Raw genomic sequence first — 26389 nt, forward strand, 5'->3', positions numbered from 1 at the left:
ACAGGGTTGTGGTAAAAAGTAAGTCACATGGATTCAAAAGTCTATAAATCATAAAACCATTATATCTAAAAAGTTTTTTTATCATTAAGTAGATAATTCTGCTTTTCCACAGACAAGAATAGAGATAGGTTGCATCGACACTACAAGAAAGGCAGTGGCCATTGCCCGTATAGCTAGAAGGTCAAGGGAGACTCCAGTGGCAGAGGAAGTCATGCTGGGTTTTGTGGACAGTCTGTTGTGCTGGGAAGGAGCCTGGCCATGCAGATGCAGACCATGGTCTTGGCTGCATCTTCTGTTGCCCGTGAGAACTTGTACATAGCACTTAATCTTTCTGAGCCCTACTTTCTTCAACTGTGAAATGAGACCCATCACACTTTTTAACACCCCATTCCTGTGAGGGTTAAAATGTATGCAAAGCCTTCATGGTGCCTGGCACATCACAGATAGTCATTAAATATTAGAAACACTTACCCCCCTCTCTCCCTTGCTTCCAGGACTCATTGTGTTACTTTATTGCTATTGAAATGTGGAACCTGGAAAATCTCTCTCTCTCTCTCTTTTTTTTTTTAGTAGTAGAAACAGAAGTAAATCAAGTTAGTCTTATTAGTATTATTAATTATTTTTTTTAGGATTTTATTTATTTATTCATGAGAGACAGAGGCAGAGACACAGGTAGAGGGAGAAGCAGGCTCCATGCAGGGGGCCCTATATGGGACTTGATCCCAGGACTCCAGGATCATGCCCTGGGCCGAAGGCAGACGCTCAACCACTGAGCCACCCAGGCATCCCGATTATGATTATGATTATGATTATGATTACATTGCTATTTAGACATTTTCTAAATACCCAATTGAGGGAGAGGGAAATCTGGAAATGGAACCAGGAACTCCGTCCTAAATATCCACTAATCTGGGCCATGAACTTTGGTTTCAGACATTGTTATCACACTTATAACACTAAGTCACACAGCACACAGGCCGGGGAACAGCTGTGGTGTTATAAAATTATCTTCCAAGGTGCAAAAGTGCAACTTTCAAGGCAACCTGTGAGTCATCAAAGGAAGTGAAACGAAATAGGGAGACCATCACCCATAAGGAAGACGTGACTAAGCGAACAAGCCTCCGTGAGCATATTTTCGGGGGATACTTTGTGCAAAGTTGTTGGGGGGAGGGGACGGAAGTCATCAAGATTATAACATGGGGGCTTTCTTCCTGAAGGAAGTCGAGAGTTGCTTCGGCAAATGCCACACTAAGTCCTTTCTGCCAACCCCTTGGTCTTCCCCTCTGTGCACCAACAGTTGGCCTCCTGGGGGAAGCGGACTGGCTCTCCTCAGGACTGCCACCCTCCTTGCTTTCCTTCCCCGAAGAACATCTAGAAATGCCAGGGCTCAGGAAAGACTGTCTCCGTCCTCTGCCCTCACCAAGTTGCAGAACCACAAGGACCCACCTTAGGAACCCACGGGAGTCTCCCAGCCATTCCCCAGAAAGATCCTGGCCCATCCTTCTCATAAAAGCAGTGACACAAGGAATTCCATGTCCACGCAGCATAAACAGTGTTCATCTGGGTGGATCGCCACCTGCCTGGGGTGGACACACGGGCACGGACCAACCCCCTTCCTTCTCCACTTGCCTCCAGCCGGCCACCTCACCTCGTGCCCCCGGAGCATCGGACGCTAACGTGTGTGATGTCCTCAGCCTGGGGGGAAAGGAGCTGATGCTGCAGGTTTCAGTAATCGGCTTCTGAGCAGCTAAGCCAATTCAGCTGATAAGTATTAAGAACTAGAGAGAGCGGGGCGCCTGGATGGCTCAGTGGTTGAGCCTCTGCCTTTGACCCAGGGTGTGATCCCGGGGTCCTGAGATGGAGTCCCGCATCGGGCTCCCCGCAGGGCGCCTGCTTCTCCTTCTGCCTGTGTCTCTGTCTCTCTCTGTGTGTTTCTTTAAAAAGAAAGAAACTAGCAGGACCGACTTTACTGAGTCACTGTCCCTGTTGAGGATGGAGAGTGGGTCACCCAGCTGTAGGACACTGTGGCTTCATGAGGCTTTGCAGCAGAAGGTCCGGCTCATCAGTGCTAACTCCGTGCCTCAGGAAATCTGCACGCATTGATTTGGGGTCCCTTCCTCAGTCTTGGAGAGGGGGCAGAGAGGGGTGCCAGTGCAGGGGTTCAACAAAAGAAGGGGCTCCTCATTAAGCTCCAGCCCAAGCGGCCCGAGGAACCTCATGGCCATGGGCAGATGTTCCCCCTTCTGCAGCTGGATCCCTGGTCTCCTCTTCTGTCTGGCTGCCAGAGTTCCATCCAGGCCAAACTCCAAAGGTAACAGCAGCTGATGCCTTCTGGAATGCACCAGCTGGCACCACCTGCACTGTCTTATCATATCATATGCTTGTCTGGCACTGTCTGCCTGTCTTTAGTCTCCTATTTCCCGGGAGACCACATGTGGTCCCTCAACTCCCTGGCTACCTAGACTGGAAGCTCCTGGAAGGGCCACATCCAGTTCCCGTTTCCTCCCCAGCTCTCAGCATCCTGCTTTGGGCAAGGCTTAGTGAGCACTTACTGTTTTCCAAATACCCTCTTGGCCAATTTCAAGTGAACCTTTAACATTCAAGGAACGCCTGGCCAAATGCATGGCCAAAGTCACTAGAATCATCCTGACCCGGCAGATACAGACATGAAGTTGGTTGGCTCAGTCCCGTCACCGCTGGAGCTCTCACCTGACCCTGCACACTCTCGGTGAATCACCATAGGGGCTGAGGCAGGAGAGAAGGGGAGCAAGAGGAAGAGAGGGATTAGGAAAGGGATCCAAAAGAGAGCGGAGAGAAGCAGGCAGGTGAGCAGGAAGGGACTAGGACAGGAAGGGACAGACACACCCAGAGAAAGAGGGAGAGAGAGAGGACAGGAAGGGCCGGGGAGGACGCCGAGAGTGCGCAGAGTACCCGGGTAGGTCAAGGAAACGGTTACCCGCTAACACATTTGGATACAGCCCCTATCACTCCTGTGTTGTCCCAGCCAGTGTTGAGTCAAGACCAAGGACAGTCAAAGCTGACTAACACAGGAGCCAGAGGCTGCGTCATTCCCATGATGAGCGGCCCACGGCAAGCCCGAGAACGACAGAATGGTGCCTCTTTTTATGTTGAGTTATTAGCTGGGGCCTCATCTTTATGACTTTTGAGAAGGAATTAATATAGCTCACACCTCCAAGAACAAATAAAATGGGGAGATTACCTCATGCATGAGCAATCAGACAGCAATATGACTGGAACCTAAGGGCTGAAGGGGAAGAGCGGCCACCTAGAGCTGCCCACGCTCCCTACCCCAAGGCCGCCGTGCTGGGGGCTGAGGGACACCTGGAGGAGTTAGGCGTCTGCGCTCTAGGGCCTGCTGGCTGCCCCTGCCACCTCCAACACTCGTGTCTGAGATTCACTGGGGCCAAGTGGGTGAGAAAAAAGAATAGAACCTAAACAAATTTCTTATTCTCAAATGGTTGACTTGGGTTCCAGGATTGGTGAGATCCATGAAATAAAAATGAATCATATCATATGCTTTTCTACGTGTTCTGGTGCTTCTTTTCCTGGTTGGACTGGTTCTTATTTGAGCCCTTTGGGGGCCATGAAAGGTCAAGGCATCAGGACAAGGACAGGCATCTCAGGAACTACCGAAAAGACCTCAGGGACACTGTGGCCTCAAGACAGTAATTCCTGAAGGCTCTGCACTCTTTAACTATCGTCACAACAGGGGAAAACCACTGAGGTCTCTCCTGTGGAGATAGAGGTGTATGTACGTGGGTTCTGTAGGAACACTGAGCACTCAGATGGCGATGTGGTGATGATGGTGATGATGACAGCTTACATTGATTAAAACGTAAAATGTGGGATACCTGGGTGGCTCAGCAGTTGAGCATCTGCCTTCCGCTCAGGGTGTGATCCCAGAAGCTGGGATCGAGTCTCACATTGGGCTCCTTGCAGGAAGCCTGCTCCCTCCCTCTGCCTATGTCTCTGCCTCTCTCTCTCTCTCTCTCTCTCTCTCTCTCTCTCTCTCTGAGTGTGTGTGTGTGTGTCTTTCATGAATAAATAAATTTTTTTTTTTTTTAAAAAAAGCAACATAAAATACACTGGGCACTATGGTGGGGGACTTACATGCAGTGTCTTGCTTAACTCTCACATTCACTCTATCAATTACATATTGCATACATTCATCAATTTAGGTGGGAAACATACTGGTGGGGAAGATGCTAAAAAAAACCCAGCTCCAAAATGAATCAGACTGAAAAAACCCACCTAGAAGTCTTGGCAAAGATGTACCCCTGAGTGTCATCATCAGGGCCGGTGTGCCCCTGGGACCTAGCACAGGCTCTTCCTTACATTTTATTTCAAACTTGAGCACTTAGCACCACTGCTGTTGCCACTTACATTCACGCTACCATTGTCTCTCACCACGACCACAAATAGTAGCTAATAAGCTCTTCTGGGGTGCCAGGCATTGTCCTAGGCACTTTTTCTGTGTTTGACTATTTAACCCAAGATAGAAATCATTACTAAGACCACTGTGTTGCACAACTCCAAGTGGTAACATTCACAATGTGTTCACTGGGCTCCAGGGGCTGATTCCACCTGGAGTTGCGCAAGGTAGCACACCTTACTATTATCATCTCCATTTTACATATCAGGAAACTGAGGCACAGAGGAGTTATTTAACTTGGCTATGTTCACACTGCTCCTTAATGGCATAGGCATGCCTCAAACCCCAGCAGTCTGGCTCCAGAGTCTTACCACTATGTTACACTGCTTCTCCTTCTCTTCATTAACACCCTAAGTGGCCTTTCTGCTTCTATTTTGCCCTTTTGTATTCTCCAGTAGACAGACTGATCCTTTTAAAACATATAAACAGTATTGTGACTCAAACCCTACAATAACCTTTAGTCCCCTAAAACACACTCTGAACAAACTCCTTAGCATGCCCCACGAGGCCCTATGTGGCCTGGCCCCTGGCCATGCCTCTAGGCTCCTCACCAACAACCTTCTCCCCAGCTTACTCCACTCCAGCCACACTGGCCTTTTTGTTTTCGTAAGATCACACCAATTTTGTGTCCCACCTCCGGGCCTTTGCACCTGCTATTTCTTTTGCCTCTGCCATGTACTTTGCCCAGATCCTCCTGTGGATTTACTCCTTACCTCATTCAGGACACTGCTCTGTCTTGTCTAGAGAGGGTACCCTGGTCTTTCCACATAAAATATCCCCCACCTGCTGGTCTCTATCCCATTACTCTCCTCTTCTTTCTTCATAGCACTTTACAGGACTTGAAATTATACCACAGAATTATTCATCTGTTCGATTATTACCCTCAAATGTAAGCAGGGACTTTGTCATCCTTAAACATGGAGTCTCCAGGGCCCTGGAGAGAGCCTGATACATCATAGGAACTGAATAAATATTGACTGAGTATACAAATGAGCAAAGTTCCTGGAAAGCAGGGCTACAAGAGCACTGGCCCAGGGATGTAGTTCTCAAGAAGAACCAACAAGGCAGAGGAGGATGGAAAAAGGAGAAGAAAGAACAAAAAAAGTGCTATTCATTTCAATTTAACTGCATTTATTTAGTTTTTCTTTCCCATGAAGCTTAGTGACACATAGTATCTCATTCTTTTTTTTAAAAAAAAGATTTCATTTATTTATTCATGAGAGACACAGAGAAAGACAGAGACATAGGCAGAGAAGCAGGCTCCCCGTAGGGAGCCTGAATGGAGAACTCAATCCCAGGACCCCAGGATTGCGACCTGAGCCAAAGGCAGACACTCAACCACTGAGCCACCCAGGTGTCCCCCCGACCTTTTTTTTAAAGAATCTCATTCAATTCCTACAACTGCTGCAGCAAGTAATTTTAGCGAGAAAGGGGAAATAAGAGAATAGAGGGCAGAAGCATATTTGCATCAATTCCTTGACATACTCTTTGTATAAACAGGAAAGAGCCTGTAATTAAAGAAACAGACTCTGAATTGCTTATCTTTATGTAGCCTGAACCACAGGATTTTGTGTTTGTTTTTCTTATGACTCAATTCCATGAATCCTGTAGCCTATTTATTGAATTCACTTTTATTATAGCTTCAAGATTAAAAAAAAAAAAAAAGGTTTATTTCTACCATCCACTGTTCTCTCAACTCAGCTCTTAGAATTTCCCCCCCAGGTTTTATGTGTATTAATTCAATTCACTGGCCAACCGTGAGTTGTTTCCATAAATTGTTTTGCCAATTTTTCTAAGGATGAGTTTTTCTAAGGATGTGTCCAAACTAAAATGTTTATAATAGCATTGCACCAGCATTTTAACCAGTTGTTCATTTTCATCACCTGTTGAAACAGTGACCTAACAGCTTGCAAGACGAAATCTCTCACACAGTGTTCTAATCTGAAATCCTGAGGCCCTTGATCCCCACTCTCAAAAAAAAAAAAAAAAAAAAAAAACTCCCTCTTTATTAAAAGAAAGCACTCCTCAGTGGGTCAGGCCCCTCCTTGCCTCCTTGTCTAGCAAAGCACTGGCTGGTTGGTTGGTCTGCGGTCAAAACCGAATTTACACAATGAGGATGTGGCTTCTGCCCTAGGGTTGTGCAAAACGGGGGACTCTCACAGACCTGGGGCTTTAAGCAGAGTCCCAACTTATGTAACAGCAGCTCCAGCCAGAGGCTGATCATCCCGCTGATGAACCTGAGTAACCCCTCCACCTGCCCCCTGTGCAGAGGTGGGAGCCCATAAATCCAGATGGGGGTTGGGATTAGGGTCAGAAGACACCCTTTTAGAGCTCAGACCCACATAGTGCTGATGTAGCCCACAGCCGCTCCCCAGAGGTGTCAGGAGCCCTTCAAGGGCTGTTAATGCTGAAACAGTAGCACAGCCCTGCCCAGAGATGCTTAACAATCCTGTCAAAAAGAATGGAAACGGTACATCAGTGTAGCTTCTGAGAGGGCTTCTGGAAACTCATTCCCTTCTTCCTGTCCTGATGAAAGGTATGGGAATTGGCATACGCTACTAAACCCCAGTGCTCGCCCACCACAGCGTTCCGGGCACTTAACTTCGTGGTAGGACATTCTGGGGGATCCCTTCTCCTTAGAACCTGCCTGCCCCACCTGCCAGAGTCAATGACTCTTCACGTTACTGAAAACTTACAAGTGCTCTAAATGATTTACTCTTGCTTAAATATCTGTGTTAAATGTTGTTTTTAAGGATTTTATTTATTCATAGGAGACACAGAGAGAGAAGCAGAGACATAGGCAGAAGGAGAAGCAGGCTCCCCATGGGTAGCCTGATGTGGGACTCGATCCCAGGACCCCGGGATCACAACCCGAGCCGAAGGCAGACGTTCAACCACAGTCATCCAGGCATCCCTATGTTAAACATTTTTTATTTCCTCAAAATCTTGTGTACCCTAGAGAGCAATGAGGGTCAGATCCTTTTCGCCTTGCCAACTTAAGGCCATTGGTATGAAAACCTTTGCTATGAGACCATTCTGAGCTCTGCCTTGCCCCCTGGGGTTACCCGAAGCATGCTGGCTGTTTGCCCCTGCCCTCAGTGGGTCTGGTGGTTGAGATGCCTCCGTTAGCCATTAGTGGCCCTGGATCATTGCCTGGAAAAGAGACTGAGGATATTCTGTAAACTGTAAGGTGTGGTACCCACGTCTGGTGTTGGCATTAGGGGTCTCTACCCTGGAGAGAGCTGGGTTTGCTTAGGTTTGTTTTCATTCATCTTGATTGTTTGTGATGTGGGGTCAAAATATCAGGATTCAGATTCCAGGTCTTCTTGCTACTCAGCCTCAGATTGCCCAGGTTCAGTTCACAGGTCAACCGGCAGTCACATCTTTGCAATGACCTTCCCCAACAATCTCCCCAGGGCCTGTCTGCGATCTTCCATGGGGTGAAAGCTCACCAGGTATTAGCTCAAGTGGAATGGAGCCACGAGTCCACCCAACTTGAAGAGAAGCGAGAGTGCAGGAAGCTGGAAGGAAATGAAACCTGCTCTACTCTTTCCCCCTTCCCACCCTTTCAACACTGACTTTGGCACTCTTCCTCTCTGCTCTGCCTTGCCAGCCTTAGCCCCCGGGCCCAATGGCCAGAGCCACGCGGCAGTGAAGACTCAGGTGGTTAGCTAGTCCACCAGACTCACGGCAAAGCCACCAGACTTTCAGCAGAGCAGACAGGAGCCCCTGGAGCCATCTCCCAGGACGCAGGGCAGACATCACCCTAAGCTCCCACCTCCTCACATTCCCGTGCCCTTACCTCCTCTCCCCTCTGGTGTCACCAACATCTTCTGTAGACAGAGTTCAACTGGAAAACGCTGGGCAAATTATTTAATATCCATAGCAGAAATTGCTCATTGTTTAGCCCAATATCCATTCTTTACTCCCTTGGTAACAGAAGCTCTGATTTTTAAATGGTTCCCTAGAATAAAGACTGCATTTCCCAGTCTCCTTTGTGGCTAGGTCTAGCCATGTGACTAAGCTTTAGCCAATGAACTGTAAGGCAAAGTAGCACGTGTGCAAATTCCAGAAAATGTCTTTAAAGGAAGAGGGTGTACCTCTTTGGCCCTTCTTGCTTTCTGCTGGCTGAAGCTTTGAGCAGCCATATTACGCCATAAAGCGGAAGCTAATGCTGAGGATGGCAAAGCAACAAGATAGAGGAAGCGCGGGTTCTAACACTAACCTTGTAAGGTCTGGATTGTCTATCTGCGGACTTCTTTCAGATGAGCGAGAAATACACATCTATCCTATTTAAGTCATTATTTTGGATTTTTCTGTCACTTGCATCTAAATCTAAGTCTATCTGAGACATTTCTGAGCCTTGCTTGCTTTGTATAAAAACTACCAAAGTCACAGAATTACTTGGAATGCTAAATGAGAAAGCACTTTTAAAAATGTTCTTTTTAAAAACATTATTTATTTAAAGGGAGCAAGCGGGGTGGGGCGGCGCAGAGGGAGAGAGAATATCCAGCAGATTCCATGCAGAGCGTGAGCCCGACTTGGACCCGGAGATCATGGCCTGAGCCCAAGTCAGGAGTCAAACACTTAACGGACAGAGCCACCCAGATGTCCCTAAAATGGAAGTAAACAGCTGAAAGCTGAAGAAGGAGTGTCAGTAATCCGTCGAAAGAGAAATGCCCTGGCGTGGGGGCCCACGGGCACTGTCAGGGAGGGGAGCTTGAGAGAACCTCAGCTTGCTCATGAAAGCACCCCAAGAGATGGAGAGCTGCCTTTAGATGACTGGCTGGCCCTGAGAGGTGAGGCCAGTTTATGACGATCCCATCTATGAAGCGAGGCTTTTCCACACCTTCTTCCTCTTCCTCCCCCCGTGCCCCACCACCTGGGGGCCAGCCCCAGAGAGACTGAGAGGTCAACTGGACCGCCACCCAGTTCCCAAATGCTGGTTTCTGGTCCACAGCGGCCACTGGGGAAGGAGACGGAGTCGGGCCCCTTATCGGGTTCAGAATGTTGACTGCTCCTGGGGACTCAACAGGCTCATTGCCAGGTGGAGTCAGCACTTGGAGCCTGAAATGACTCTAGGATCATCTGTTACCTAAAATAAGCAAGAACATCTTGGAGGCCCACTGGAGCTCTTGCAGGGGCAGGGAAGGATCAGCAATATTAGAGATCATCAGGAATGCAGAGAGACTACACATAAAATTGCATTCTGATTGCCTTATGCATCTGTTGGCCAGCACAGGCAGCCCTTGTTTATGGGTTGATGTCCACACACATAGTCGCATGGCCACAAATCAGAGGCATGTCCTCCCTCAGGAGAGCCCCCAGTGTCACATCAGAGGGAGCCACTTTGGGCTTGAGATGACACAGGGAATGGGCCTGGCCTGCTTAGGAGAGGAGGCAAGTCCTTCATAAGGGGCCAAGACTCTCTGTCGATTTTTCCTGTCGGCCAATTTTCTTCCAGTCCTCAAGGAGGCCCAGCAAGGAGCCTCTAGAGCCAGTGGTGGCTGGGCCCAGACTATTCAAAAATAGACCCGGGCAATAACACTAAAGCCCCTAACGTCGTAGTCCCAAGGTCCGCAGGGGTTATGACATGAGACCCATGAAGCTGGGGTGTGCCCACTGGGGTCCCTCATGTCCAGATTATCAGAGCTTTCCCTCTCAGAGGAATGGCCATTCCCCTCTTCCATGGGTGTGATGGAGATGCGAACCCCTGCCTCTGAACCACCTCCAAGGAACATGGAAGAAATTGCTGCTCTTCCCAAGCTCCCCACCTTGATAGCTAACTGTGTCCCAACTCGAGATGCCATTCCTCCCTCTGGGCCAGTGCTATGGCTGCCATCGCCATATAGGCCCTGGGACTGACCTGGTGTGGGCAGCACATTGACCTCACTGGAAACAGGCCATTTAGTGAAAAGTTCAAAGGTTAAAAATCACTAGCAATCAACTAAAAGAAAAATTTCTACATGTGGAAGGAGCTGCAGAGCACAGGGTTGTTATTCTGGAATAAGCAGCCTCCAGCCACACACTGGCTCCGCTGCGGACTCAGCTTCTGCTCCTGGCTACTCTTCTGTAGCTCCAGAGAGACCGCATCCCAGAGCCCAGTTTTTAGTCCCGAAAGATAGATGGAGTTTGGGGGGAAGAGGAAGGAGTCCAGCCAAGTCCCAGATGGAGAGTGGAGTTGCCTGTGGGAAGGTGGGGGGTGGGTGGAGAATAAAAGAAACCCGTACTCTTCTGGGAAGGCAGTGGTCACCAAAAGGCACCGAGGGAGGTGCCCTCTCCGCAGGCATCCTGCCTTTCATGTCCCCTCATGTCACAGTACTTTGTAAGTGACTGTATTTATTCATTCCTCAGACATCTCCTGAGGCCCTACTGTACGCTGGACCTGGGCTCGGTGGGCTTGGAAACAAACTCAGCTCGCGCCCTAGAGGAGCTCAGTCCCAAGGGCAGGACGGTCACATCCGGAGAAGGTAAGGGAGAATGTGGCGGTTGACCCCCCGGGGGGCAGACTCTGAGACAGGGCTGAGCATGCGGGGTGCCCTTGGGAGAGGCGGGGGAGGATGCAGGAGGGGTAGGGGAGGTGTCCAGCGGCCACCGGGGGCTGGTGACAGTCTCCGCCCCCACAGTAAGCGCTGGTGGCTTTCTAGGCCTCTCAGTCAGGCTGAGAGAAAGTCACACTCTGCACCCATTAATCTTTGGTTGGGGCCCCCAGGGTGGGCTGTGACTTGGGCAGCCGGGCGGACCTCTGATTGGGGGACCTGGGCCGGGCCTGTGGCGCCCACCACAGCCCCCCGAGCGCTCGAGACCGGGCTCCCCGGGGAGGGCCTGGGAGGATGAGCAGCGCCTTCAGGCCGAGGCCGGGTAGGGATTTGAGCTGCAGGGGCCTGGGGGTTGCTGCTGCCCAGCGGACTGGGGAGGGGCGCAGGAGGGGGGCCCTCACCCCCGCGAAGACCCAGCTCATCCCGGTGTGACCCTGTGGAGATTCGCCGCGAGCTGCTGCGCCCAGGATCGGCCCCGCTGGCTTGTCGCCGGCGCCGCAGCCGCACTGCCCTAGAGCAGGCCGGGGACACCCGCGGGCCCGCGGCCGCCCAGAGCCGGGGCTGGTAACCGCAGAGACCGGGAGCCTGGCCGGGCCTTTCCGGCGGGGCTGGAGAGGGTTGGCAAGCGACAGCGGGAATTCATCTTTGGGACCATCCCCCTTCCCACCAGCAATGCCACCTCGCTCATCAGGACTATTGTTCTGGACACTTCTTCCGGAAAGGGGTTTTATTCGGAGGTGAACCGGGGACACTCCTCTGATGGGAGTTGCCACCGGGATGGAAGGACAGCTGTGGGGCTGGAGAGAGGGGAGCTGCAGCTTGGGGCCCCCTGCCCGCTCTTCGTGGGCCGAATTATTCTGGAACAGAGGCAGGGCCACCCAAGGCAGGCTGCACAGGCGGGCCTCTGTCCGTGCTTGGCAGGGAAAGCGCAGGACTCTTTTTTTTTTTTTTTTCCTCCTTTTAAGCCTTTCTAAGTCTCAGGCCGTGCTGCCCCCAGGACGGAAGGGGGTTCCTGCGCCTCTCAGGGGTGGGGGTGACAGGGGAGTCAGAGCCTCCGCCCAGGACCCGGGGACTGTGGGCAGGCGCAGGCCTCGCAGAGCCGTCTGGGCGCCTGCACGTTGGGGGCCGCACCGCGGACTCCCCCAGCCCTGGCCCAGATTCCCATCGCTTCGGTAGGTCAGAAGCCCCAAGCAGTGAGGCCCTAACAGTCCAATTTTCCCTAAGGCCGAAGGAATGAACGTCTGAAGAAACCGGCACTTCCTCACTGAGTAGCTTCAAAGGCTTCTGGAGGCAGAAGACCATGAATGACGGCAGAGGCAGGTGAGCCTGAAGGCAGGCCCGCGACTATTTACTATTTGCTTTTAGGAATAGGAACGGTCCCGGCCCTCCCCCCATCCTCAGCCGGACCCCAGAAAGAGGAGCTTTGTGCCTCGTAAGAGAGAAACCCTGCGTTTGTCCTGTCAGCGCTCCGCTCTCCGTACCTCACTTCGACTCTCAGAACACTTGGCTTCTGGTCACCAAATGCGCGTGGGTTTTCCGCACCAAGATCTTCTCAGACACCAGCTGGGGGTCCTACGGTTTACCCCAGTTCTGACTTCCTGCACCCGGAGATAGCATCAGCTCCCTCAGGTGAAGGGTCGGCCTCTTCAGACGCCAGTCCTGAGTCCAGGTTCTGACCTCATCTTCTGACCAATAGGCTCTAAATCAGAGGCCACCACGACTCTCTTCTTGGGTTCAATCCATTTGCTAGAGTAGTTCACAGAACTCAGGAGAAGAGTTTAGTTACAATCTAATGGTTTATTATGAAAAGACAGGATAAAGATGAACACCCAGATGGAAGACACGGGAAGGACAAGGTATGTGGGAAGGTGCGAGGAGCTTCCATGCCCTCTCTGAGCTCACCACACACCCAACACCTCCACCTCTTCGCCAACCTGGAAGCTCTCCAAACTCTGGGGGTGTTTATAGGGGCTTCATCACGTAGGCCTGATCAGTCATTAACTGTATTTCCAGCCCTCCCTCCTCTGTGGAGAATGGGGTGGAGGTGGGATGTGGGGCGGAAACTCCCAAGTTCCAATCGTGATGTGGTCCTTCCAGTGACCAGCTCCCACCTGGGGCCCACTTAGAGTCACCTCATTAGACTAAAAGGACACCCCTACTACTGAGGAAATTCCATAAAATGTAGGTGCTCTATGTCAGTCAGAACCCAGGTCAAAGACCAAATATTTGAACAAAAGGTATTTCCTGTCTTCTTATCACTTAGGAAGAAATTACAAGGGTTTTAGTAGGAGCTCTGTGCCATGAACTCATAGCAGAGACCAATAAATAATTTTTTTTCTATTATCTCACACCATGCTTCTGGCAAACTGGCTGTAAATCAGTTTCCCACAGCCCTCTCCTTGGGTTCAATCATTTGCTAGAGCAGCTCCCAGAACTCAGGAAAACATTTTACTTACGATTTTGCCAATCTATTGTACAAGGCTAGAACTCAGGAAAGCCAGATGGAAGAGATGCACAGGTCGAAGTGGGTGGGAAAGGGCTCGGAGTTTCCATGCTCTCTCCCAGCGCACCACCCTCCTAGCACCTCCGGATGTTCACCAACAGAAGCTCTCCAAACCATGTCCTCTGGGATTATTGTGGAGGCTTCCTTCCCTAGGCATGATTGATTAAATCATTAGCCATCGGTGATTAATTCGACCTCCATTCCGCAACCCTTCCCACAAGTGGGAGGGGAGAGACTTGAAGTTTTAACCCTAAATCATGACTGATCCTCTTGGCAACCAGCCCCCATCCAGTGGTGACCTGGGGGCTTTCCAAAAGTCATTCTATTAACATAAACTCAGAAGTGGTTAACGGGTTTGTTATGAATAACAGAAGAGATGTATTTATCACATTTGTCGCTCTGAAGCTATTTACAAGAACTGAGGACAAAAGCCAAATATTTTAACAGAAGTTGCCTCTCCTGCTCTAATCAGTTAGGCAATACAGAAGATTTGGGAACTGCGAGCCAGAAAGTGCAGGTGAAGACCAAAATATAAATTTCTTATTATAAATCACAGTATCGCATGCTTCTTAGCAAAAGAGAGAGATGAGGCCATTGTAATGGACCATCACTGTCGGAGGGACTGAGAGTCCCTGATGCCACAGGGACCGTCCTGCATGGGGAAGAGGCAGCGGCGTGGCACGCAAGCTGGCTCAAGAGAGGAGCTTGCCTCTGCCTGGCAAAGCTCAATAACCAGAAGGTCCACCACTTTGAAAAGCCAACTCTTTCTGAAACCTAAGGGCCTTTCATTTAGAGGTTTTATTATTTTATGATTGTCTTATTGTTTCTGTTGTCTTAAATAATCAGTAACAACTTTCAAACCTAAATGTCAAAAAAAAATACTTTTCAAACTATTCATAGTTCACAGTACATTAGGAGATACCATAGCCCTGTGATTTTTCCAGAGCAAGAATTCTTCATCTGTTTTTGCAGATTTGGAAATAGAGGCTCAGAGAGACCAGAGGGGGCAGAAAAAAATGTTTTCCTAACTCTCTCAGGGTCCCTGGCGAGGTCTGAACATTAAACTGGCAGAGACAGATGCACAGGAGCAAAGCATACAGCTCTATTTAACGTAAGTTTGGTGTGACATGGGGGCCTCCACATGGCAATGAGAACCTGAAGAAACTGTTCCAGCCGAGAGCTTTCTTTCTCTGCTAGGTTTGATGAAGAGCAGACGATCGTGGAGAGAAATATGATAAGACAAAGGGTAAGTGTGGCAAATTGGGGGAAACGTAGCAAGGCCTGTTTGTCCGGGTTTTTCTTGGTGTCCCTCCATCTTGAGGATAAGGATGTTATCCTCTGGGTGTAGGGACGGCACGTCTCCCACGAGGGTTTTCATGACCTGCTTCAGAGGAGAAAAGCAGAGGAAAGTCACAGAGACCTTCCCACATCTGCTTAAACTACTCAATACTCCTTCAGCTTAAACTACTCAATGTGCCCTGGCATATGTTATTGTATCTGGTACCCAAAGGTATTGTATTGGGGTGTGGCATGTACTGAACCCCAACTATCTCATATCTAGTCCAGAGTAGAATTAGTATTTGAATCTGGATTTAAAGTCCAGGGCTATGCAACTGAATTCTCCTATCCCTATTACACACAGTGTCTAATAGCACATTACAGAAGCTGAAGCTAAAGGTAAAGCAGATAACAGTTGTATTAAAATATAGGAGGAAGGATTACCTGTTTGGGCTGCTAACCCATCATTAAATGAGGCCAGAGAGAGACTGGCATCAAGCCGCTTCTTAGCTCCTATACTTCGGAACATGAGATCTGACATATGAAGAATCTGTACCACAGGCATCTGTTTAAGAATTTAAGATTATACACAAATGCCTTCTTGTCAAAATATAGTTGTTGGTTTTTTTTGAAGGGATTTTGAAAAGGCATTCTTTAAAGCTTTACTAAGTTGCTTGGATGTTTATGAGTGTCTCAAATTATGTTTCAGTAACTTTCAACATCAGTAAAAAAAAAAAACACAGGGGGATTCATTTTTTTCTTTAAACATAATTTTTTTTTGAGACAGAGAAAGAGCACGTGTGAGCAGGGAGGGCAGGGAGAGGAAAAGTGGGAGGAGGAGAGAGTAAATCTTAAGCAGACTTCATGCATGGAGCTTGATGATGGAGCTCAGTCTCACGACCCTGAGATCATGACCTGAGCCAAAATCAAGAGTTAGATGCTTAACCAACTGAGCCACCCAAGCTTAAACATAATTTTCAACCAAGAAAAAAATATACAGCTAACTTCCTTTTTCACATTTTTTAAAGATTCAAGCATTTTAGAACTGCCTTAAGATTTCCTTCTGATGAACCCAAGATATGTCCAGATTCCCACATCATTACTGGCAGAAAACAATTTTTAAGCCAATATTGTTCTTTCATTGAACAAGCATCAAAGTCAGTGAATGTATTTGCTTTTTGTGCTTGCTTATTAAAAATCAGGGGACAACACTGATCATCAACCAATCAGTAAAAAAAAAACAAAGAACAAACAGAGCACTTTGAAAACCACTAGCATTTCAGTGCTCAAAAGGCCTCTTTGTGACCTGCATCCCAGCATCCTCACATCTGAGCTACTCTGGCTGCCCTCTAAAATTAGGCGACTCTGAGAAACCTCACGTGGCTAAGTAGAGTACACAAAAGCCACACTAGCTGATAATCACCTCTGCAATCTCACCATAAAATAATCTGCATCTTTCTGAAATCTTTGCGAACTAAAGAAAGGGTTTAGCTGACAGCTCACAGGAGTCCAGCAAAAGTAACTTCAAAAGTTCATAATTACTTGCCTGTCAACAGTGTCCAAGATCCCTGATACAGAAATCTGCAAACCGTTAGGTCTCCAGAAATCACAAACCCCTGGCTGTGATTACCAGGGACACCCTCGTGGAAGGTTTTGAAAAAGTCTGGGAGGGCTTTTTCCAGATGGAGGTTTTACATACAGAAAAGGCCAAAGCCTAAGTGAGGGGTATCAGACTGAAATTAGAAAAGATTTTGGCCGGGCACCTGGTGGCTCAGTGGTTGAGCATCTCCCTTTGGCTCAGGTCGCGATCCCCAAGATCAAGTCCCACATCAGGCTCTCTGCAGGGAGCCTGCTTCTCCCTCTGCCTGTGTCGCTGCCTCTCTCTCTCTCTCATTCTCTGTGTGTGTGTGTGTGTGTGTGTGTGTGTAATAAATAAATAATGTCTTTAAAAAGAAAGAAGAAAGAAAAAAAAGAGAAAGAAAGAAAGAAAGAAAGAAAAAGAAAGAAAGAAAGAAAGAAAGAAAGAAGAAAGAAGAAAGAAAGAAAGAAAGAAAGAAAGAAAGAAAGAAAGAAAGAAAGAAAGAAAGAAAGAAAGAAAGAAAAAAGAAAGATTGATTTTGGCCAAGGGATTGAGACCCACTTGCTCTCCATAAAGCATTTTTAAAAGCTTTTTAATGAAATGAAATAAACAGAAAGGGTACGTTCTATTAGCGTAGAGGCTAACGAATTTTCACAAAGAACACAGCTGTGCGACCAGCACTCAGAACTATAACAACAACAACTACAAAAACCCAGAGTATCACCAGCAGCCCCAGAAGACCTCCAAGACCTCCTTCCCCAGAGGGAGACTACCTGATTGGTTTGCCTGTTTCTGTGGTTTATATAAGGGAAAGTAAACAGCGTACACCCTGTGTGCCTGGCTTCTTTCACTTGACACCGTGTGTATGGGAGGTCCCCATACTGTGGCAGGGGCAGCAGGAGGCTCCTTTTTTTTTTTTTTTTTTTAAGATCTACTTATTTATTCATGAGAGACACAGAGAGAGGCAGAGACACAGGTAGAGGGAGAAGCAGGCTCCCTGCAGGGAGCCCGACGTGGGACTCGATCCCAGGACCCCAGGATCACGCCGTGGGCCGTCTGCTCACCCCTGAGCCACCCAGGTGCCCCAGCAGGCAGCTCCTTCTAACCCAAGGTGATGCATCCCACCGTGCTGACTGCGACTCAGATTAGTCATTCTATTACTGGTGGGCATTTGGTCCATACACTGCGAGTCAAAGGTTATTGTCTGGCTTAGGAAGTTTTTAGAAAACGATGCCATGCTGGAGTGAGATACTCCAGGGATTTTGTGCCAGCACAGGGAAAGAAAAGAGGGGACCATTTCGTTTGCTTAGACGTCGGCTTTGTTCTGCAATGCTTTCATTGCCCCCATCCCCTGGCTCAGGAAAAATCGTGAGTGTTATTGTTAACAGAAAGGTTAAGATTCGGAGTCCCAGAAATCGAGGGAGAGCCTTGGGTCTGCAGGGAGTGGACACAAGTTGTACCTGTATGTCAACTTCAGAGAAGCCTCTGGTCACTGTAAAATTCCTCCATAAATATCTCAGAATAGGTAGGATAACTCAGTCAACCCAGATTATTGTGATTTCAGTCTCTGGCATCTCAGCAAGTGTGGGTATCAGGCCATTTTTATCCCAGAAGTTCTCAAGAAAAAATGAGATTATGAGCTGTGTATTTGATCCAAGGAGGTTTAAGTCAGGCCCTGGCAGATTAACCTTCCAGTTTTTAAGTCTTCTGACCAAAAGCCTTCTCTAGCATGTAGCTCAGATTTTTATCCCATCTCCAAGATTTCAATTACCCTGCTTAAGACTACTTTGGGGGTTCTAAAATACTAACTGCTCGTTAGGTTTCCAATAATTCAAGGCAAAGCTAGGTATTTTCAGGCTGTCTCTCTTCATCTGGGTGCAATGGTTTAAAATGCACTAGTCTCCCCTCCCCTGCGGTTTCAGTTACCTGTGGTCTGGAACTAGATAATCCACCCGATGTATCGTCAGATCAGCAGTAGCCTAACACTGCGTTACAACACCGACGTCATTCACCTCGCTTCATCTCCTCACATAGGCATTTTATCATCTCTCATTATCTCAAGAAGAAGAAGGTGAATGCAATGCAATAAGGTATTTTGAGAGAGAGAGACACCGACATTCACATAACTTTTATTACAGTTATATTATTATAATTGTTCTATTTTACTATTACTTTTCATTGTTAATCTCTTACTGTGCCTAATATATAAATTAAGCCTTATCATAGGTATGTACATACAGGAAGAAACATAGTCTATATATGGGGTTCAGTGCTATCACTATCTGGGCTTTCAGGCATCCACTGGGGGTCTTGGAACATATTCCCCATAGATAAGGGAGACGACTGTATTCCTAAATATTTTAGAGAGAAGACTCTTAAAATTTGACTCTCTGATCATCAGTATATCAATTCAAAGTGCCTTTGGGATCTAAAGATAACAAGAGTCCTCATTTGAAGGAGGAAGGCTGGGAAAATACAAGGAAGTCAAGTGTTTAGATTCACTAGTTTGGAAAGACTTTTAAAATATTTATATCAGTATTGAGAACTTATTTATGTTTATGTCTTGGGAAGGCTTTGAAGAAATTACATGTAAATCCTCAAGGATTTTAAGCACCATTTCATAAAGAAAATGCTACTGTTTATAAACACAAATGTATGAGACTAGAACAAATATTTTTAAAAAGAATTATGACTTTTAATTATATTTTTCCCTGACCTTCTTTGACTGCATCCAACTTTTGAATTGTTTTTTTTTTTCCCAAACTTTGTAAGCCCTCCAATCATGAGAGATGCTGGTATATGAGACTTTCTAAAAGGCCATCTAAAAGACAAATTAATGACTTCTTGGGTTGTTCAAGTACTCATGCTTCATAAGCATCCAAGTCTCCTGATTATGTTCAAGTACAAAGGCTTAAAGTACATAAAAGTGACAATAATATTTTAAATCATTATAAAAATAGTCATAATATTACAAATAATTACAAAAACATAATAATAATAATAATAATAATAATAGTAGTAGTAGTAGTAGTAGTAGTAGGGTGTGTATATCATGAAAAAATAAAATAGGAAGTTCTTCCTGCCCATAACTGTCAGTTCTTCACACTAACATTTTCTGTGTTTTTAACTTTTGTGCCAACCACTGTGTACTTTTATGCATTTTAAGAATTGATCTTCACAATGACTGTGAGGTGGGTAATAGTATCATCCCCATTTTACAGATGAGAAAACTGGGCTTCAAGAGGTTAACATTTTGCCAAAGTTACAAGATTGTAAGTGACAGAGGCCTCCATTGTCTTGTTATCTGCTGCCTCCCTCATACCTACAAGCTGTCCATGTAAGGCTGACACCAAGGCAGTTAGCCTGAACACTAGGCTCTGGAGGGACAAAGGCTTAACTCCAAAGTTGAGGACGATTTCCAGTGAATTTGTTGAAAATAATGCAATCTTGTTCTCCAATGATTTAAGGGTCTTGATTTTGTCTTTCTTTTTCAGGTAACATGAAGAAACTTCCATTTGGAGAATAAGGACTGTTATGTCCATCACATGTCTATTCTGTGCTGTCTGGTGCTAGGAATAGAGAAGTTAACAAAATGTGGCTCCCGCATCAGAACACATTAACATGGGACTACTGCATCTGTGCCACTGGGCAAATGAGGGTCGTGTCCCTTGACTCTGCTTTTGTTCTGAATCTCTTTAGGATTAAAAACCCACAATGGACCCCTCTTTGTCTAAACTGCTAAAGTGAGTTCTTTCTTACCGTATGTGATGTATTCATGAATAACACCAAAAGACAACATGCAAGAATGCAAATATTTGGTTCCTTTAAGGTTCATTTCCAAGTTTTTCCTCCCAAACGTGCACCCCATGTATGTATCTCTCTCCTCCCATCTTCACAACGAGAGCAGCCTTGTGCTAAAACCAACATTTAAAATTCCTCCTAAGGATTCTTCCTTAGGCAGAATATATACTTCACTCTCAGTGAAGAATTCTAGAAGATGAGAGCCAAGATGGTACAACTATGTAGAGCACCTGATCTAGCCTTTTTTTTTTAAGATTTTATTTATTTATTTATTTATTTATGAGAGACAGAGAGAGAGGCAGAGACACAGGCAGAGGGAGAAGCAGGCTCCATGCAGGGAGCCCAATGCGGGACTCAATCCCAGGACCCCAGGATCACACCCTGATGGAAGGCAGATGTTCAACCACTGAGTCACCCAGACGTCCCTGTCCTTTCTTTTAAAAATGGAATAACTAAGACTCTGAGAAGCTAAGTTGCCTGTTGATGGTCAGAGAGAAATAAACAACAAACCCAAGACTTAAATTCAGGCCATTTCCCCCCTACAGCCTTGTAGTGCATGCCAAGTCCAGTCCTTTGGCCACAGAAGTCTCTGATAGGAGCTCCGGCCCATCACTTTGCACAGTGCTCAGGACAGAGCAGATTCTTGGTAAAAAGCTGGTTAAGTAAATACGTGTAAGAGGACTCTCAGCTTCTGGTCTACCCCTCATTACCTCCCTGCTAGCCCTGTCTGGCACTGCACCTTCCCTTCCTTCCTGAACTACATTGGCCAACAATACTAATGCCACTCTCGCCTGAGCAGCAAGAGCAGGACAGCATCTCTGGAAACACATATATTACCCAGGCAGAGAGGGACTACTCACAACTGTTTAGTCAGTACGTTAACTGGGATATATTTTACTAATGGACTCCTAGATGTGCTGTCTAGAGGCTGAAGTAAGGATGTTTTAGTCATAGGGGTTGGTGACAAAGCCAGAGCTTAGAAGGTAGAGAGAAATGAAAGAAAACAAAGGCTAGAGAAAATCAGTGAGTTAACTGACTTGCTCAAGGTCACACAACTAGTTGGTGTCAGAGTGGGGATTTGGACTCTGGCATTGAGATTACTCTGGAAGCTCCACTCAATGCTGCTCTCCCAATAGACCAGAACACACTGTGCCTAGTTTGAGAGGCAATACAGAGGAGTAAAGATGGTGCACAAGCATAAAGGACAAGGGACAAAAGAGGATGCATATCATCAATAGAAATGTTTATAGAGAACCTACTTATTGTGTGTTAGGCATTTGTTATAGACTGAATGGTGCACCCCCCCCCCCCCCGCCCCGTAATCATTCATATGTTGAAACACTAATCCCTGGTGTAATTGTATTTGGACATGGGGCCTTGCGGGGGTAATTAATATTAAATGGAGTCACAAGTATGAGCCCCTAATCCAATAGGGCTAGTGTCCTTATAAGTAGGAGAAGATGCAACAGGAACATGTTCCTTCTGAACAGAGGAAAAGCCATAGGATAAGACAAGAAGGTAGCCATCTGCAAGCCGAAGAGAGACTTCAGGAGAAACCAAACATGTTGGCATGTTGATCTTGAACTTCAAACTTCCAGAACTGTGAGAAAATAAATTTCTATTATTTAAGCCACCTAGTATTTTGCTATGGCAGGGCAACCTAACACAACCAACATGGCCAAAGTGAGGGAGCTGCTGAAGACTATCTCAGTCTCATTCTGTTCCAAGCTTACCCGGGCCCAGGCAGAAGATGGGAACTAAAACAGTTGAACCTTAACTGGGTATTTTCAAGTTAAGCAAGTCCATGCTAAAACAAAAAGTAAGAAGACATAAATAATGGTGAAAGCTGTAGACAGCCATGAACAGTTTATCTTTTCTCTGTGGCTTATCTATTTGTATATCTTTTAATTGCCTTGTTCCCTTGGTAGTTTTATAATAACAAACATTTGTCTCAGAAAACTCATTTCCTGAAAATTCAGAATAAATCTAAACTATTTGAGACTTCAGGTGATCAATGTTTAGAAAAATAATAGTTTATGTCAAGGAAAGAACAAAATTCCATGGAAAGAATCTGTGGAGGGACATTAGCAAAAGTAGCAGAGAATGGACCTCAGAAAATCTCCATAAAAGCAGTGAGAACACTTGCAAAAATTGTCAGAATCAACTTTTTCAGAACTCTGGAAATTAAGCAAAGGTTTATGGCAATCTGAGAAGAGTTTATTCAAGAAGAAAAGCTCAACCTCAGGAAGACCAGCAAGCTTTGTGACATTTTCACTTGCTCTATCTCCATTTCTCCTCCCCAACCCAAAAGCAGACTTGATAACCAATGCCCCTTCAAGCACAGCAAAATCAGCAGCATAGTAACCACTGGAGGGAGCAGAATGGATCTGGGGTTCCTTCAAAGCTCTGTTCTCAGAGAATTGTCATTATTTGATCCATCTGGTGGTTCTTAAAAGACCCTGCTCACAAAGCTGTCTTTACTTGGATTGACTTGAAACTTACCTCCTATGAAGAGCCTTTTCCTAGAACCATAACTTGAAACACTACAGCTGCCTTGGGTGGCAGATAACAGCTGGGTCAAACAACAGGCTAACCAAAAAGCTTAAAAGAAAAAGGTGAGGAATGAGACATCTATAGGGAGCTTTGAAAAGCTTTCATATATTCCTGGGAATCTAGAAGGCTTCATGCATGCCCGGGGTCATGAACATGCTCGCAAAAGACCTGAGAAGGGCCTAAATTCTCACCTCTAGCTGACCTTGAGACTCTGCACAAGCAGGAAGTGAAGGCTGAGAGTTAGAAACTGCTAGGGTGCATGAGTGGCTCTGTCAGTTAAGTGTCTGGCTCTTGATTTCAGCTCAGGTCATGATTTCAGGGTCATAAGATCAAACCCCATGTCAGGTTCTGTGCTGGGTGCAGAGCCTGCTTACGATTCTTTCCTTCTCCCTCTACCCACTTCCGCTGCAAAAAAAAAGGTTGGAAACTGCCTGAATGTTGAAGATGTGCTCCCAAATACACAGAACTTATGCTGGACTTACTAGACAAAGACTTTAAGCCAGCTATTGTAAATATATTCAAGGAACTAAAGGCAAGTATGAAAGGGATGTCTCACCAAATAGATAGAAATCATAGAAAAGAACCAGATAGGAACTCTGAAGTTAAAAAGCACAACAATTGAAATGTAAAAATTCACTAGAGGAATTCAACAGCATATTTAAGCTGGCAGAAGAAAGAAGCAATGAAGTTTAAGATATGTCAACTGAGGTTATATAGTCAGAGGAAAGGAGAAAACAAAAAGAATAAAGAAAGATTAACAGAGCCCTCAGCCACCTGTGGGACACCATCTAGCATACCAAGATATGCATAATGATAGACCCAGAAGAAGAGAACAGAGAGGGATGGGGAAAATATTTGAAGAAATCATTACTGAAAAGTTTCTAAATTTCATGATAAGCATCATCTATACATCCAAGAAGCAAGTAAGTAAGCAAACAAGCAAGAAAGAACAAAAATCCTCCAAGTAGGATAAGCTGAAAGAGATTAACACTTAGATCATACTCAAATTGTTAAACTCTAAAGCAAAGAGAACCTTGAAGTCAGCAAAAGAAAAGGGACTCATCGTGTGCAAGGGAATCTTGATAAGATTAACAGTTGATTACTCATCGATGACCATGGAGGCCAGCAGGCAGTGAGGGATGCCATACTCAGGGATGACATATTCAGGGTACTGAAAGAAAGGCCGTCATAAGAATTCTATGTCCAACAAAATTATCCTTTAAGAAATAGGACATTCCCAGATAAAAACTGAATTTGTCACTAGTAAACCAGACCTACAAAACATATTAAAGGGAGTCCTTCCTTCAGGCTTTAGTGAAAGTACTCTAGACAATAATTTGAATCCATATGGAGAAATAAAAAGCACTGGTAAAGATAACTACATCGTAAATATGAAAGACAGTATAAATATATTTCTTGTTTATAACTTGTTTTCTCCTATTTGATCTTTTTAAAATATTTCTTTATTTACTTGAGAGAAAGAGTGTGTGTGAGTGAGTGGGGGGGGCAGAGGCAGAGGCAGAGGGAGAGGGAGAGAGAGAATCCCAAGAAGACTCTCTGCTGAGCACCCAGGACCAAGCCTGATGCAGGGATCGATTTCAGGACCCCAAGATCACGACCTGAGCTGAAACCAAGAGTCAGATGCTTAACCAACTGAGCTTCCCAGGCGCTCCTTCTCCTACATGATTTAAAAGACAACTACATAAAATAATAACTATAAATCTGTGTTGATAGACACACAATGTATAAAGATGTAATTTTTATGACAATAATAGTGAAAGAGTGGGGAGAGAATGAAGCTATAAAGGAGCAAAATTTTTACTTACTTTTAAAAGTAAGTTTATTCATTCACACTAGAATGTTATAAGATATTCATTGTAATTCCCAGGAAAACCATTAAGAAAACAACTTGAAAGAATCAGTGGTACAGATGGTTTCGTTAAATCCAGCAAAGCTGAAAAAAAAAAAAATCCAGCAAAGCTTTACTGGTATTTATAAAACAGTGCTCGAACCAGTGTGAATTAGTAAAATCTCTGAAGAAAGGAAGTTCTTCACTGAGGACATCATTTTTATTGATTTCTCAACACACTGTGACTAAAAGAACAAATAAAGTGTTCTTTCATCCACTTTAAATCAATCTATTGTGTGGAACTATTACGTGTCAGGTACTATTTGATGCTGCAAAAGATAGGCTTAGCAGAGTCCATCTTAATGAAAAGCTATTTCTGTTACTTTAATTTCCTAATGACTCAGGTCTCTCTTAATCGGCTCTTTAACCTCCATCATACTTAATCTAATCTATTTATTCACTCAGCAAACATGTGTTGAGCTCCTGTTATGCATCATCCATTGGAGATACAGTGGTAAATAAGGCAGAAGGAATTTTTGCTCTCCTGGCCTCAAGGAATTTCCATGTAATGTGTAATGTCAGGTAGTATATATAAGGTAATGGCAGGGAATGAGTGTGCCAGGGGATAGGGTCGGGATGCTTTTAGGTAAGTTCAGGAAAGAACTCTCTAATTAAAGAACATCTAACGGATGAATGGAAACCTAAATAAAATGCAAAGATCTGGGGAAGGAGCGTTGTACAAGAGAGGACGACTACAGAGCTGAGGTGGGAATGAGCTGGGCCTGCAAGATGAGTAGGGAGGCCAGTGTGAGTGGAGTCTTTTAACATATGTCTTGGATTCACTGTGCCCTTCCATGCCTCCTGCCACCACCCCTGTCCTGACCCGTGGTGCTCACATCTAACTTACTGCTGGAATCTTCTCGTCGTTCCTGCCCCAAGTCTGTGTCCCATACAATTTGTTCTAAACCCACTGCCAAAATGGTTTTTCCAGAATAATGTCATACTGTCACTTCACAATCAAGATGTTCCAATGGCTTCTTGGTGCTGCTAAGCTCTTCAGGATCATCCACAAGCATTTACTGGCTTTCTACTATGTCTCAGACGGCTTTTTTAGCCACCGTGCATACATTAACGTACAGTGAAAGCCAGGTTCTTGCTCCCACAGGGCTTCTGTACTTGAAGGATAAGACAGACACCAAACAAGTAAATCAATAAACCAAGATAATTTCAAGTATGTTAAGTGCCAAGAAGAAAACAGAGAAATGGTGCCCAAGGGGGTTATCTGAGGTGGTCTGGAGAATCTGGGGCCAGGGTCTCTTCTGGGAGTGGGAATAGCAGGTACCAGGGCTCTAACATGGGACCTTCAGGGGAAGGGTTAGGGCACCTCGTATGTGAAGAGTCCCCAGCACACCAGGGAAACAGGCCGCCTCTCTTCTGAGTGACTAAAGCACAGGGACCATATTTCTATTTGTGTGCTTATCAACATAGTCAAGTTTGTCTCCCTCTGATAGGCTATGGGTCCGTTGAATACAAGAACCACATCTAATTCATATTATGCTACCTGGAGCACTCTACGTCACCGATAAATATCTGTGGACAAGAAGCAAATGGAGTTTAAGTCCTAATGTGGCACGTAAAGCCATTCATTACTGAGCTCTAGTCCAACCTTAACTCCCATTCCTGGATCTTGTAAAGCCAGTGTCCTCATGCCCTGGTTCTCTGGGTAAAATATGACAACGTTTATGAACTTTAATAAATCAATACAGGTATCCTCTGCCTTCTGAAAGTTTGCATTGTACCACTCAGTTTTAGGAAAGACCCCTACTAGTGGCAG

At 45.9% G+C, this 26389-nt stretch overlaps 2 long non-coding RNA genes across 3 annotated transcripts in view; one reads left to right on the top strand and one right to left on the bottom strand.

Moving 5' to 3' along the window:
- Nucleotides 1–8471, bottom strand: part of LOC112640831 (uncharacterized) — a 30081-nt gene extending 21610 nt beyond the window's left edge. The window contains exon 1 of one of the 2 annotated variants that reach the window (XR_007411477.1): nt 8256–8471. This is a non-coding gene — a long non-coding RNA (uncharacterized LOC112640831). The remainder of the gene's footprint in view (nt 1–8255) is intronic. The other variant, XR_003124284.3, reaches the window with a different exon arrangement.
- Nucleotides 8472–8531: 60 nt separating this feature from the next.
- Nucleotides 8532–23106, top strand: LOC118355054 (uncharacterized). Its single transcript, XR_004816699.2, has 4 exons — nt 8532–8686; nt 10808–10923; nt 12217–14741; nt 19847–23106. It is a non-coding gene; the product is annotated as an uncharacterized LOC118355054 (long non-coding RNA).
- The last annotated feature ends 3283 nt before the right edge of the window (nt 23107–26389 follow it).

This window comes from Canis lupus, chromosome 6 (assembly GCF_003254725.2).
Source record: "Canis lupus dingo isolate Sandy chromosome 6, ASM325472v2, whole genome shotgun sequence".
Classification (NCBI taxonomy): Eukaryota; Metazoa; Chordata; class Mammalia; order Carnivora; family Canidae; genus Canis; species Canis lupus.